The sequence below is a fragment of the Camelus ferus genome, chromosome 15 (genome assembly GCF_009834535.1).
Source record: "Camelus ferus isolate YT-003-E chromosome 15, BCGSAC_Cfer_1.0, whole genome shotgun sequence".
Classification (NCBI taxonomy): Eukaryota; Metazoa; Chordata; class Mammalia; order Artiodactyla; family Camelidae; genus Camelus; species Camelus ferus.
Genome location: NC_045710.1, coordinates 10,877,436 through 10,891,990, shown reverse-complemented (window position 1 = coordinate 10,891,990; position 14,555 = coordinate 10,877,436). Strand labels below are relative to the sequence as shown.

Sequence of the window (14,555 nt, the reverse complement as noted above, 5' to 3'; positions counted from 1 at the left end):
TGCATGTGGCAGCGTCGGGGGAGCAGCCTTGGTGGGGAGGCTGGCTTCCTCCTGAATCTGCCCTTAAAAGGATAGAAGTGCTGCTATATCGTCGGCATTGGGTGGCATTACTGATGATAAATTTCTTAAAAGTGTGGATTTTTTCTCCCTTTTTGCAAGGAGTGTGTGTGTGTGTGGTGTGGTGTGTGTGGTGTGGTGTGTGTGTGGTGTGAGTGTGGTGTGTGCGCTGTGAGCGCTTTCACACAGTTTGCAGCCTGTATGTGTTAACAGATGGGTTCATCCTCGTCTTTTATCTAGTGTTACAGAAGATAAAACTGAAACTGGATGATACGCTGCCTCTTCAATTTAAGAGAGAAAAAAATAAAAAAGCTCTTTAAGGGAAGCCCTTCTGGTGGAAAAGAGTGGTCCAAAATATCGTCTGGCTTTACTCAAAAGGCAAAGTACAGCAGAACCCTTTATAAATGATTTTTGTCCTTCCCCCTGCCCGACTTCTCCAAAATATATGATCTCTGAGTCAGAAGTAGGCCAAGCTTTAAGGCTGCCATGAATTATATATCAAGAGACATCATTACCCTGGAGTCTGGAACAAATGCCCCATGGTTTAAATTTTACAGACTTTTTTTTCCCCCTAGTGGCAGCAATTTCTGGTTTTGCATTCTTCCAGAAATGGGAAAGGAAAGCATTTTACAAAATGCACGATGAGATGTTATGCTAATAAAGAAAAAGGTAATTGTGCAGCGGTTGGAAATATTCCCCTCTGATGGAAGCTTTTATCCCGCGACACTGGCCCCACACTCCAGGTACTTGGGCTGGCAGCCTGCTTCCGCTTTGTCTTGCCTGATTTCAGCAGGAGTCAAAGACATACCAGAGCCAGGGCTGAGGCCCAGGAGAAACAAATTCACTGGGCCATTCTCTGCCCACCCTTGATGGCAAAGAGCTCGCCATTCCATCTGAACAGCAAATATGCTTTCCCCACCTGTGTATTCCCTAGGATTTAAGCAGGGTGTGAGAATCATTCTTTAATTTGAAACTGGGAACATTAACTGGATAAATAGGAAAGGTGGATGTTTGGTGTTTGTTTTTTTGCCTCTTTATAGCCATCCCGTGAATTGGAAAGTGAGTTCTGAACATAGGATCCCGGGACAGGTTGTTCCCGGGTGTAGCATCAGGCAGTGATGGTCTCCTTTGCTCTGTGTGCCATGATCATCCCCAAGTTCATTCTTCTGGGGTGCATATTTCCATATTATCTAACCTGGAGAGAGGCCAGGGGTAATTCTTCATATAGGCTTCTCATCTTATTTTTAATCTTTACTAATCCTTTTATTAATTATCTCACTTTATTCTTGTAAGACTTTGGGGATATGAAGTGCGCATCATGTTTCTCCCATTTTAGAGATGAAATCGTTGACAGCCAGGATGGAGAAGTCACTACCACTAGAGTAGTATATGTGTACACATACACACATACAGACAGATGTGATATAAAATATAAACCTGGCAACCTCACCCTGTCCCTGCCAAATAATGAAAGGTAAACACTGTGTATTGTAATTGGTGTTTCATGTATTTATCTTTTCTGGGAGCTTATGAGCTCATGGCACGGGTGAGGATCTGTCCTTTGTTCTCAGAATCTTCATCCCCAGAGAGGAAGAAATACAAGAAGCTAGTGACAGGATGCAGGGTGGGCCTCAGCAGGACCCCTCTTCCTTATTGCTGTCCCTCTGCCTGGATGCACCCCAAACAAGGGTTCGACCCACCAGGTAGGGTTTTAAGACTGTCCTGTGTGCCGTTCAGGAGTGTGGCTGCATTCATACCCCAAGAGGAGATCACGATGGCCATCTTATTTCTCGTCTCCACTGACCCAGGCCCTTGGCACCGCACCTGGAACTGTTGGCCATTATTAGTGTGAAAAAGGTCAAGCTTGAAATCTGATAATTCAAGAGATTATTAATAATGCAGCAAAATGATTTTGCCATTACTGGAGAAATTGCATTGTTGTTTTGAGCGTTAGGACTTTAAAAAAAGAATTTATTTAAGGCAAAAGCATCAGAATCAAAACCCTTCACTCGGTCTGTTTGGACGTCAGTGCACTTCTTTATTTCTCTTAGCCTGGTTTCCCTCATCTTCACTGTGGGGATAAGACCCATGCTGCCAGGTCACGGACGTGAGGAATGAATGAGAGATGAGGATGGAAGGGGCCAGCTTGAGCCGAGGATGGAGTGGCTTCTCACCAAGTGGTCGTGTTTGAAATGTCTTTCCCTGTAGCTGTCCTTCCATCCTGTGGCCCTGAGGCCTGTCTGGATTGTAACTAACTTGTTCCTGGGCTCCAAGGAAGCCTTGGAGTTTGTGGTTTAGAGATCTGAACCAGAAGATTCACTGGGCACTCAAAAAAGTGCACTGGGCTGAGAGTCAAAGAAACTCTGTAGCAGGCCCGGGGCAGTTCGCCCCTCCCCCAGGCCACAACCCCCGTGCATCAAGTGAAGTGCAGGTGGGGCAGGCAGGTGCTCAGGCGGCTTCCAGCTACAGCATTCTGCCAGTCAAATTTCTGGTGGAGTGAGTCATCATTCATAGACCAGGAAGGGCAAAATTACCCTCGTAATCCTGCTCGCACTTCAAGGGCCTGAGAAGCGACTGGGTCCTACAATCTAGAATTAGCTCTGAACCCTTGGGCTTTTAATGAAAGGGCTTTATGAGTCAGATGGGGTCTGGCCAGGGAGACACAGAGGGAGGTCCTGTCCTGTCATCTGGTTCTTGAGAAACAGGGAGTCCCACAGGGGGAATTCCAGGAAAGGCTTGTGGCAAAGCTGCACCCCACAGCCCTGCTGACTCGGGGCCCCTGGGCCCCAGGACAGTCAGCATGTTGCCTGTTGTCATCTTTTCCTTGTGAGTGGCTGTGCTGTGCCAGCCTGGTCTGATTCTCTTCCCTGTGGTGGCCGCCATGCGTGGAGTGTATCTTAACCAGCGCCGTTTCCGCTTCGGGTGGTTTGTGCTGAATGCATTTTCAATCCCAAGTGGTACCAGGGATAAAAGGATTGTCTCCAAAAAGTGGTTTCTGAATGTGTGGAAAGCAGCGCTGCCTGCCGTGTGTTTTTAACAGTTGCCTCCCCAGAGAGAGTTTGAAAACCTCACCTTTCAAGATGTTTCAACTCCTATTAGAAAGTGACTTGAATAAAACTGCTCTTCTGACCGCTGCCACTGTGATGGCCAGGCTAGTGGTTGCGCGTCTAACCCACGTCTCTAGAGCTGCGAATTTCACACCATTTCTTCCCATCTCCCTCCCAGACAGGGCGAAATCCCGCCTGTCAGATTCTTCTGCGTGGAGTCACTGTGGGGGGCTGTGCACACACGGAGTGCGGGTCTGTGAGAGAGTACGTCATGGGTCCAGCTAGACTCACTTGCTTTTCCCACAAACCATCACCAAGCACCTACTGTGTGCCAAGCACCTACTGTGTGCCGGGCACCGTGTTAGGGCAGGAAGTCTGCCGTGTTCTTGCGCTGCTGCCCTGTAACACATGTCTCAAGTTTCCGCACCCAACGGCCTTCCAGGGTTCCTGCGAACTGACCCAAGTTGCTTTTATTTTTCTCCCAGATGCTAATGTGTTCAGGGAACTTGAGTGGGCCAGTATCTTTAGATCAGGGTTTCTCAAGTTTGGTACTACTGACATTTTGGACAAAACAAATCTGTGTTGTGGGGGGGTCTCCTGTGCATAGTAGGATGTTTAGCAGCTTCCCTGGCCTCTACACATGAGATGCCAGTAGCACCACACACCCTCCAGTTACAACCAAAAATGTCTACAGACATTGCCAAGCATGTCCTCATAGCTTAACACTTATCAAAATGCCCTTACATCCATGGTCCTATTTTATATATTTGTGTGTTATGAAAGCAAGGATTTTTTTTTTTGCTCCCCGTTTACTGTTAAGGTAATTGAGGGCTAGGATGGGAAAGAAACTTGCCCAAGTCAAACAGTGAGTTGGGGGCAGAGCTATGGCTACAATTTAAACCTCCTATTGTCCTAACTCAGTGGCTTCTCATGGGACCCATTGAATGATGGCTGGAAAATATTTAGCAACTGACTCTCTGGGGAAAAAGAAAAACAAAACAGACCTGATTAGGAGTGTTTGCCAATTTCCATGGTGTAAACATTCCCACGTGGCTGATTTTTAATTACAAGACCTCACCGAATATGAAGTTGGGAAGAGATGCATATAATTGCATCTGGCGCCCGCTGGCTCCAGGCTGCCATTGGATCCACATGTGCTTCTGTCTAGATATGAGCCTTGCTCTCTGCTGCACTCCGTCCTTCCACGCTTTCCCCCATAAACACACGCAATTATTACTGTCAGGTGCTGTGGGTGGGGGGAGCACTAGCCTGGTGAGGGTGTTTGACCACTGACTCTTTGGATAAGTATGGAATAGTTAGAGTGGGATTTTCTCCCTCTTCTGTTAAACAGCCATCCAGTTTCACACTCTTTCCATCTAAGGGGTTGCAGGAGCTCATCAAGAGGCTCTCCTGTGCAGAATGAACTTTTAGGCAGGAACTAAGCGCCATTTCTCAGCATCAGATGTTTTGAGTGTGAGATGCTTAGAGCTGCAGCTTAGTGATGGCCACTGGGCTGTGGGATGTACCTTTCTGGCCCATAGAAGTAGGGTCCTGGCTGGAGCGTTAGTCCAGATATGAACTGTGACTTCTGCAAGCCTCGGTTTCCACTGCTGTGAAAATCTCCTCATCACTGTTGTTGTGAAGAAAGCATGGACTCTCTTAGGTCTGAGCCGCGGATGTCTGCTCTCCCACCTGGCTGTTTGCTGGATTAGCTGGTTGTCACTACAGTATAAGCTTATCAAGACGAAGGACTTAGTTGGCCTGGATTTCTCTCACCTTGGCCATGGTTCAGTGCCGTTTGCTCCTAGTCATCTTCTCTGTGGTCCAGCTTTAGACCCAGGAGAGCCTGGGACTGTGGGAAGAACCCTCAGCTGGGTTCCTGCCCCACCTTTGGTACCACCTCGTTACACAACCCCAGGAGTCCTTTGGTGTGACTTGAATGTGGGCAGCCCCTGGGGAGGGGCGGGAGCATGCTGCAGCATTTGGACTCGATCTCAGAGGTGGTGGGAAGTGCTTGTGGAATTCTAAGTGAGGGACACACATCATCAGGTATGCGCTTTACAAAACTCTTTCTGCAGAGCGTGGGGACGGAGTCCAGGCAGGATGTAACCAGTTAGGAGTTTGGTGTAAGGGTCCAGTCAGAAAGTGTTGAAGCCACCCACGGGCAGTAAGTGCCGAGTGGCGCAGACAGAAAGTGCTAAGCGAGTTCAGACAAAAGAGAGATCAGTGTGGGCTGGGTATCAGAAAAGCATCAGAGAAGACTTCATGGTGGAGGTGAGGCTGGTGCCGGCTTGGACGGATGGTAGAAAGGATGGAGGTACACAGAGGGATAAGTCCGGGCTGCAGACCAGGGCCACATAGCACCAAGATGCAATGAATCACATTAGACTTAAACCGAGAGTTTCTGTAAGGATGGTTCTCAATTCTTACAGACCTGTTTAGGGAGGGACTTGAACGCTAGGCTTAGGAACATGGGTTGTGTTAGACGGTGGTGGTCTCACGAGGAAGGTGCATTTCCCAGTAGTCGATTTCTGTGAGGATCTTATCCCGGGTATTTTTCTGTCCACAATTCCCACTTCTTTTTTCCCCACAGCAGGGTGTGGGGTGCCCGGGACCCTGACGGGGGGGATGTGTATGCATTTGCCGCCGGCATCCCTGTGCCACTGGGGAGGACAGAATCCCTTTGCATCTTGAGGATGAATGCTGATCACATGACTCCTCATTTGCCTCGCAGCAGGGGGCCCAAGAACTGGAGCAGCTGTGTTATTGTCTGAGGATCCCCAGTGTTTGTCTGCCGGGGCCAGGGTGACTGTCCTTGTCAGCAGCGCAGAGAAGCCTGCTCCCAGCTGTCACTGCAGGTAGTTCCCCATCATTCTTCCTCACGTTGACACGACTTTCTCCTCTTACTAAGAGCGACGGACGTCCCCCTTGCCCTGCTCTGCTTTGTGCAGGTGTGTCCAGCTCTGTCCGCGAAGGTGACGGATGACTAGCCTCGTCTCATCCGAGAGAAATGAGATTTGAACTTTCTGTGAAGCTTGAGTAAACAGAGTTTGCTGGAAGATGGCACAACTAAACATCATTACCTTGGAGGCTCACGTGAGGAAACGGAGGCTCAGAGGGGTGTTGTAACTCACCCAGGGTTGCACAGCCAGGAATCAGGGGGTGAGGACTAGAACCTGTTGGATTTGGCTTGGGGTGTCTGCGGGAGGGCTTCTACTTTTCACGTCAGCCGAGGCCAGTATTATCAGAAAGCCACTCTCCCCAAGCTCTCCACTGAAGGGCTGTTCTAGACACTGAGAGCCCCAAGTGCAAAGACAGCTTCATTCATTACACAGATGGCAGAGAGGGACATGCCCAGGGTCTGAGACTTAGGGTCAAAGCAGAAACTAGAGCCCAGAGCTCCTGATTCTCCACCCGCTGTGCTTCGCCTCCCACCTAAGCAGGATGTCCACAGAACACCCAACACGAACCACCTGAAAGGTGCCCTTTGCTGCTGGCCAGGGGCTGCTGGGAGTTCACAGCTGGTTTGTGGTCCTTAGGTGGTGTTTGCCCTGGGAGACCCGTGTGGCTTTTGGGTGCATGAGTCCTGCCAGGCTTTGCACGGGGTGCCAGTGTGCACCGGAATCTTTGAGAACTTGGACAGCAAGGGACTCAGCCAGATGGGCTCTGGGACTGTGCACAGTGCAGTCCGGCCATGGCACCGTTTCTCAGTTTCTTACTTCCGGGGAGCACTGGCCTTGAACTTCCATAACAGTCGTTTACTCTGAGAGTCCAGGTCAGTTTTGCCCCACGTATTGAGGGCCAGTTGTATTTGCTGAAGTTCAAACAGGTGCCAAGGACTGCACTGGTCACGTGTAATGTTTTAATGTTGCGGAACCTGAATGCCTAAAAGGGAGCGATTATTCCCATTGTACAGACAGGGCAGCCAAGGCTCAAAGAAGTCACAGTTCACAGTTGTTGGGCATGAGACTCCAGGTTCTTTCCATAGCCCCGCCCTCCCACAAACACTTACAGAAGCATTTGCAATGCTAGCTTACTGTTTGGCGTCACGAAAAGCATTGGCGTACGTAAAGTCCTCTACAGTCTGATAGCAGCCTGTTTCTGTTGTATCGCTGCCCCCCTCTTCCTCCCTCTGCAGCCACACCGAGCCGTTCCCTGCCCTCAAGGAAGCTGAATTTTACAAAAGCAGCCATCTGCATTTGTCATTTGTGCAGGGCTTTGAGCTCATTACAGTAGCTTATAAACATCAGTAAGACATGTCCCTCCTCTTAAGGGACTTCCCATCCATGGCAGAGATAATGCATGAACATAATTAGCTATGGTACGTTAGTAAAGAAGGCTCGTTTCATCTTCAGAGTAGCCCAGAGGGGCTCGCTGGGGTACATGGCTGGAAGTCTGCATCTACCGGTCTTTGCATCTGAAGATCAGACAGCATTAGTGAGGGACTGAAGGTCACACAGCTCAGCCAAGGCCAAGTTCTAGATACAGCAAGGTTTCCTTGCCCCATCGTAAAGCATTCCTGCTACATCAAGACATCCAGGCTTGTGTCCGTGGTGATGGTCGGGCATTGCCTCCACTGCTTGGACGGTGTTTGCCTCTTTATTGCCGCCTGCCTGATGGAGCCTGGGTGGGTGTCAGCTGCTGATGCTTCGAACCTGTTAAGTTGTGCCCCTTCCCTTCAGAAAGGTGACGATCCTGTAGTTGCAGCCCTGGGAAGGGAAGCGGGAAGGTGGAAGTGCCCCGGCTGTCTGCGACTTGCCTGGACTGATGCTCAGACTTGTCGGGGAGAGGAGGCTGATCTCATTTGATCTCTAAAGTGTCTCCCCCTCTCCCACCCTAGAGGAGGACCGGATGTAACCGACACTGTGAAATATCACATATGAAATAGTCACGTGATGTGCAGCCTGGTGCCTGGCTCGTAGTCAGTGCACAGCGAAGAAGAGTGATGGTCTTCCGTCCCATCACCCTCATCCCCTGGTGCCCTCGGACAGTCTAGAGTTGCCTGAGCCCTGGCCACTCTGTCAGTCACTGTTCATCTCTAGGCTGCTTCCTGCTCCCAGGCTGGGCTTCCCTTCTGGGTCCCTGGGATGAGAGGCCACACGCTGAGATGGAAGAGACAAGAGTCAGTCAGGGAACTGTGTTCTGGTCCCAGCTTTGCCACCTGCTTGCTGGGTGGCTTTAGGCAAGTCCCCTCCTTCCCCTAGGTTTCAGGTGTCCCCTGAATGGCATTAATACCAACAGCATAACAGTAACAACAATAATAATGACAGCAGTAGTGGGCTGAGTGGTGGTCCCAGTCCACCCCCAAAATAAATCCATGTCCCAGCCCCCAACAACCTGTGAATGTGACCTAATTTAGAGAAAAAGGTCTTCCTATTTACCAAAAGTCACCACTGGCAGGCACTCCTATGCAGAACAAGTAAAGAGGCGGGCCGTTTGTGTGATTGCAGGGCAGGGCCCTGAGCCCGGCAGCTGGTGCCTTGAAGAGCCCTTCGGGGTCTCCCGGGTGAGCTTCCAAGAGCTGTCAGAAAATCGCTGGGCCAGAGGTCCTGTGATGGCCCCTAATTAAATAGATGCCGAGACGGTCTCTTCCGAGACTGGGCTAATTACTCTCTTGTTAGCCTTTCACTTTACCTGTATTGATGTGTGTGAGATTGACTTACGACTGATTTCCTGGTTTCAAAAGAACAGCAGACTCTTTTCCTCTTGACCAGAGATTCTTAAGGAGGCAGATTTTTTAAGAAACAAAAAGCAGGCTTTAAGCACCACCTGCATCCTCTCTAGCTGCGTGGGATCAGAGGGGAGACCGCTGGCCAAAGGGCGACAGGTCCACCCGCTCCGGGCGGGGTCAGTGCTGCTGGCAGTGGAGACACCCGTCCTGCTGCCTTAGGCCCCCGAGATGGGAGAGCCGCCAGCCCTCAGGTTTGGGGGGCTGGCTGGTTATCAGAACAGCTGCACATTCAGGTTCTGGGTGCGAGGGCACAAGGCACCCAACAGTCCTTTCAGAGCAGATTGCTGAACTAGTCACACCCTCGCTTCGGGTATCACAGCACATCTGCCTTATAATCAGGTTGCATCAGCCTGGTTTATACGTAAGGACCACAAGACCAGTGGTTATAGGAGACTTTCTGGTGTGCAAAGGGAGAGTGAGTTGTTGCAAAGGAGTATTTGGGTGAATTGAAAGCAAGGGATCGTCCTGGAGAATAAAAATGACCAACCCCGTGGGACTGTGGGTTATAGAAGGGCGGCCCTATGTTCCCGTGTGCCTGGGACACGCCTGGTCGATGCCTGTTGTCCCAGTGGCGTTATTAATAGGCCCCTTTCACTCTGAGAAGTACCCAAGTTTGGATGATAAATCACACGACCCCTTAATTGTATGTGACCACACCTGCACACTTAGTGTAGCTGGAGTGTGGATAATCTCTACAAGGAAAGGCCTGCACGTTTGTGCTTTAACAGCTCAAAGGTGGCTGCGGGTTAGCACCGTCGTGCAGTCATGGGGAGAGCCTGACACCGTCTCACGGCACGTGTGGCTCAGAGGTGAGACCGTGGGCCAGGGTGTCAACTTGACAGCGGTTCAGATCCTTCCTCCCAGCCAACTGGCTGACCTTTAGGGCCTCACTGAGCTTATCTCAGCTATAAATTAGGAATAATAGTATGGCCCTCATAGAGTTGGTGTTATTACTGAGCAACCTGCGGAAAGCATCTGTTTTGTTTCCTGATAGGCTCCAACAAATGGTGCTTGACATTATTATTATTACTACTATTATTTCATGACTATGCTTACTTTGGCTCTAGTCTCTCCAGCTATGAAATGGTGAGTGAGGGCTGGCCCCTGCCCTGCCCTGCTCCCCAGGTCTTTGTGAGGCTGAAATCGCACAGCATCCCCAGAACCCAGGGTCCCTGGGAGTACGTGCACTGACCATTCCAGGTGGGGACTTTTGGCAGAGTTGCTTGCCAGCCTGCCCAGCGGGTCCCTCCCTCTATGACATGGGAACTGGGTTCCCAAGACATCATCCCTTCCACCCACCCTGATGACTCTCCCATCTTGGGCCCTCCCCGCCTCGGTCCCCTCCCCAGCCCACCCCACTTCCTCCTCCCACGAGTGGTGCTGTATCAACACCAAGGCCAGGAAGTCATTTACTGGTGGTGCTGGCTGCCACCGGGGGGGCTCGCCCAAGGAAGGCTGGGGACCAGACTCCTGGTCCTGCTTATTCAGCACCTTGCCATCAGTATTCCCTGCCTGGAGAGTTCCCTCCCTTCCTCCGCCTTTTGAAGGAAGATGTCATCTGTTCCTAGAGCCTTACTTTATCCTCTATTTCTTTCCACTAATTGGCTGTTCTACACGCCTCGCCCTTTCTTTCCTTGTTTCTGTTTTTTAATGTAACTGCTTTGACATGGAGTGTTAACCCCATAGTGGCTAGGAGCAGGAATCCAAGCCAGACTGCCTGAATTCAGATCTTGGTTCTACTACTCAAAAGCCAAACCCCTTGGACAAAGTGTGTCAGTTTCCTCATCTGTAAAATGGGGTGGGAGTGAGGTCCATCTGTCTGGTGTGGCTGCTGTGAGGTTTCAGGAGTTACCAGATGTCCCAAGTTAAGTGACACCGGAAGCCCTGAGGATACCTGATGAACGGGGATGGTGTTTGTTACCTACAGACCATCCCATTTGTTTGTCTTCTCATGGGCAGGTGCGTGTGGTGCTGGGGGACAGAGGCTGTCCTGAGAGAGGGGTCCTGACTCGGTATAGGCTCTGCTGCGGGGACTTGAACAAGCACGCTGCCATCTTGCCCTTGGAGTCCGTGTCTGCCCAGCCTGCAGGGCGGGGAAGTGGTCTTCCAGGCTCCTCAGACCCCTCACCATCAATATTGCCTTCTCTCGGTTTGCCCCCTGTGCAGCCCTCCCACTTCTGGAACCATTCAAAAGTGGAAGCTGGGCAGCTGTTCTAAGCTGTTTCTCCCCTCCTCCCCTGAAGGGCAGGGGGCGGGGCAGGAGGCAATGCAGGGTTAACAGGTCACCAGCCTGGAGGTCAGGAGATGCCTGTTCTAGTTTCTAGTTTCGGTTGTTGTGTGACCTTGGATAAGTCATTCCGTGTACTTGGATTTCAGCTTCCCCGTTTTTAAAATGGGATAATGACCCCCTGCTTTGCATGTGTCTTAAAATGGCCAAAGAAGACAAGATACTGAAGAGCACTTTGCTGGCTGCCAGGCATGGCAGGTGCCGCCTCCTGATGGTCTCAGGTCGTGCCGGTCTCCTCCATGGAGCAGAGGGACTGTGGCCGCAGCTCCGGCCATCCGGAACCACTGGCGACAGAAGCGAAGCGGCGTATCTGTTGTGTGAGGCTGGGCTGCTGGTGGGGACCCGAGACGGGAGCTGTGTCTGTCCTTGCGTGGTCTCTGTTCTCCCCGCTGGACCTCTGGCCCATGGGTGACTCAAACGGGAAACCATCAGCCATCCCTTCAAAAAGCTTGGACTCCTCTCAAAGATGCGCTTACTTTTCATCACTCTGTGTTTATTTGGATGGTGGGAGAAGCGAGCTTCCGCCTTGATCGGGTCTCTGTGATCCAATCAATAAGATGGAGGAGATGGGACATGGTGAAGGCTGGGTTAGGATCCAGGTCATCTAAACACTGGTCCGTGGACCACAGCCAGCTGGTGACAAATCAGGAGCTTGGCCTCGACTCCAGGTTGGGGCTGTACTTTTTGTTAGCTTCTCCAGATGCACAACCAGTTTGGGGAACCACGGGAGTGGGTGGGACTGGTATCTGAAGGCATGCCCGTGAAGGGGCTGTGTTCCCTGCCCTCCTCCCCCTACCCATCAGGAGGCTGTAAAGTCCTATTCGTATTGGTATTGCAGTGTGATTAGGTCCTTATTAGGGTCATCTCTCTGTGTGGTTGTTCACCTTTTACCAGGTGACTGGCATCCTTAATGATGCCTGTTGGGAACTGGGGAACTTCTGAAGTGTCTGCAAATAAGTAGAGGACGAAATGGATAGGAAAAGATTCTAGAAGTGCCTTAGGGTCATGGTCTGGAGGAGACTCGCATCCCACTGCCCTGACCCGTTTAGTTTTGTGGTAGGAAAAGTGGGTTATCATTTTGAGAGCATTTGAGAAAGTGGTGGGGGTGGGACAGCGCCCCCTGATGCCTGATCACTGCAACAGCGCCTCCCGTGTCCAGGTCCTTCTGCTGCAGGGCTGGCCTCGCCGCCCCAGCTTAGAGGTGAGGGCCCTGCTCTTCTTACCTGGGGACTCTTCTTTAGAAATTCCCCCTCTTCAGTGTCTACCCCAGGTGCCCGTGGGAAACAGCACCTGTGTCAGGCCCCCTTCTCCTCAGCCTGGGCTCTGATGGGAATTCACAGGCTCAGCCCCAAATCTGGAGGAAACCCACTTCTCTCCCGGCTGCCACCATGACCTGGTTTCCCAAAATGCAGGGCTCAGAAAATCACTTTCTCATCAGGCCAAAGACTTTACAGAGTTGCTGTGTTTTCTCTATCATTTCCTTCCCTCCTCCCCGCCCCCCCCCCCACTTCCTGTTTTTTCTTCCTCTTTCTCCACCCCCACCTCATCTCTCCAGCCGTGCCCCTGGTCTGAGAACAGGAACAGAGGCTGGGCGTTGATAGCCATGATTTCCTCCGGCTGCTCGGAGCCAGGGCCAGCCCGGCTTCTCTGGGGCGCATGAGCCCTGGCTGGAAACACACAGGAAGCCACGGCCTTTCGAGCGTCCTCTCTGAAAGAGCAGCAGCCTAACAAGAACAACCCTTCATGTCCTTACACCATGAACCGCTTCCGAAGAGCTCTCTCCTGCCTTCAAGCTAACACACTGGAGAAACAAGACAATTCCTTAGTGTTTTGGCCTAATAGCTGTAGTCCAGTTTAGATGGACCAAACACAGAGATGAATTCACATCTGGTTCTGCACCGAATTTTCTCCAAGACTCTGCAGATCATTCTAGTATTCTCAAGCTCGGTTCCCTAACCCTCTGGGACAGTGGAGTGCGTGGTACCTCCAGAGGAATTTTGGAGGCCAAAGTAGGGAGATATATCTAGAAGATTCACACGGTGTGCCTTGTAGATATAAATATTATTTGCTTAATAAATGTGAGATCCCTTCTTTGATTTTGGTTTTCTGTCCAGAGGAGTGGCTTTTCAAATGTACGGTGGTCAGAAAAATCACATGATAAATGATACCGGTGGGAAGAGAGTCTCTGTGTCTGTTACCGTGTTTTCCTGAAACATAGAGACAGAGACAGAGACAGAGACAGAGACAAGGAGAGACGAGGAGGGCCAGCAGCTGGGTGCGTGCGCGTCCCTCACTAAAACCAAAGCCCACCTCCCGCTGTGATCAGGGATTCCATTATTCCATGGCAGTATTTTTCTCATGGAAAACAGGGAAAACCATCCCAACCACATGCCTGAGAGGGGCTGTTTTACTAATTTAGCTCCCAGGGGTAAAACTACAAAAACAGCAATCTGGAAAAAGTGCCACCTCCTCCCTTTTTGAAAATCCATTTAAAAAAAAAAAAAAAGAAGATGTCCATTCAGGGTCAATGACCACTTGTTTAAGTCAGCTTGACAGTGTGACTGCTTTTTAAAAAATTCCAGGGGCCAAAGGGTCAGAGACACGTTCTGATCTGGAGCCTCCCCATCCCGTGTTGCTGAACCCCTGAACCGGGCTGTTTTCCCCTCTGAGCTTCAGCTTCCCCGACGACAAAACGGAAGCCGTAGACAGGAGTGGCACAGCAATTTCGTCCAGCCCCGGGAACCTGTGATTCTGGGACTCTCTCTGCTCTCCTTAAAAGAATGTGTTCTGATGAGAGGGGAAGAGGAAGTGGCCTCTTGTAGTAACAAGGCTTGCATTCCCTTTTAGCGGATTATCACTCACTAAAGACAGAGAAACCGCAGGACTCTTGAGGGCCACAGCCCTGATTTGGGGAGCCAGACTTGTCTCGGCCAAACAGCTGCTCTTCTGGTCTGTTCCACCAGCCTGGATTGGTGAATCTGTGTCACAGGAGACATCTCCAGGTAAGAAACAACTGTCTTGGCTCATAGCAGACAGCAGGAGCATGACCAGCGTTTTTGGTGCAGAGATTGTGATGTGCATGCTTGCAGGTTATCTGGAAGGATTCAGGAGGCCATTCCATCAGATTTGTCCTCTTTGATTGGAAGCCGTGTTTCCTAACACCACGTGCACGCAAAAGGAGAAACACAAGGACGTGATTAATAATTAATGTACATTTCAAAGAAGCTGTGATTTTGAAGTGGTTAAAACATCCCTGGGTTCTCTCACTGCCTTCTGAGTGGGATCTGTCACTGCCTTGAGTCTTTTGAGTGTTTAGGCAGGAAATGAGTCGCTTGGAACTGCATGCCGGGGGAGAGCAGAATAGAGTGGCACTTGTAGGTGGCTTTCTCCCTGCAGAATCCATGTGGGAGTTCCTCTCTGCCCATCCTGGCCA

The 14,555-nt window shown here is 50.8% G+C and overlaps 1 protein-coding gene across 2 annotated transcripts in view; it reads left to right on the top strand.

The window, feature by feature from the left end:
• CYRIA (CYFIP related Rac1 interactor A) overlaps positions 1–14,555 on the top strand; it is a 96,665-nt gene that overhangs the window by 26,604 nt on the left and 55,506 nt on the right. Inside the window, exon 2 of one of the 2 annotated variants that reach the window (XM_032497064.1) lies at positions 13,970–14,124. The exons of the other annotated variant lie outside the window; for it this stretch is intronic. The gene's annotated coding sequence lies outside the window, so the exon portion shown is untranslated. The remainder of the gene's footprint in view (positions 1–13,969; positions 14,125–14,555) is intronic. 2 annotated transcript variants of the gene reach the window in all.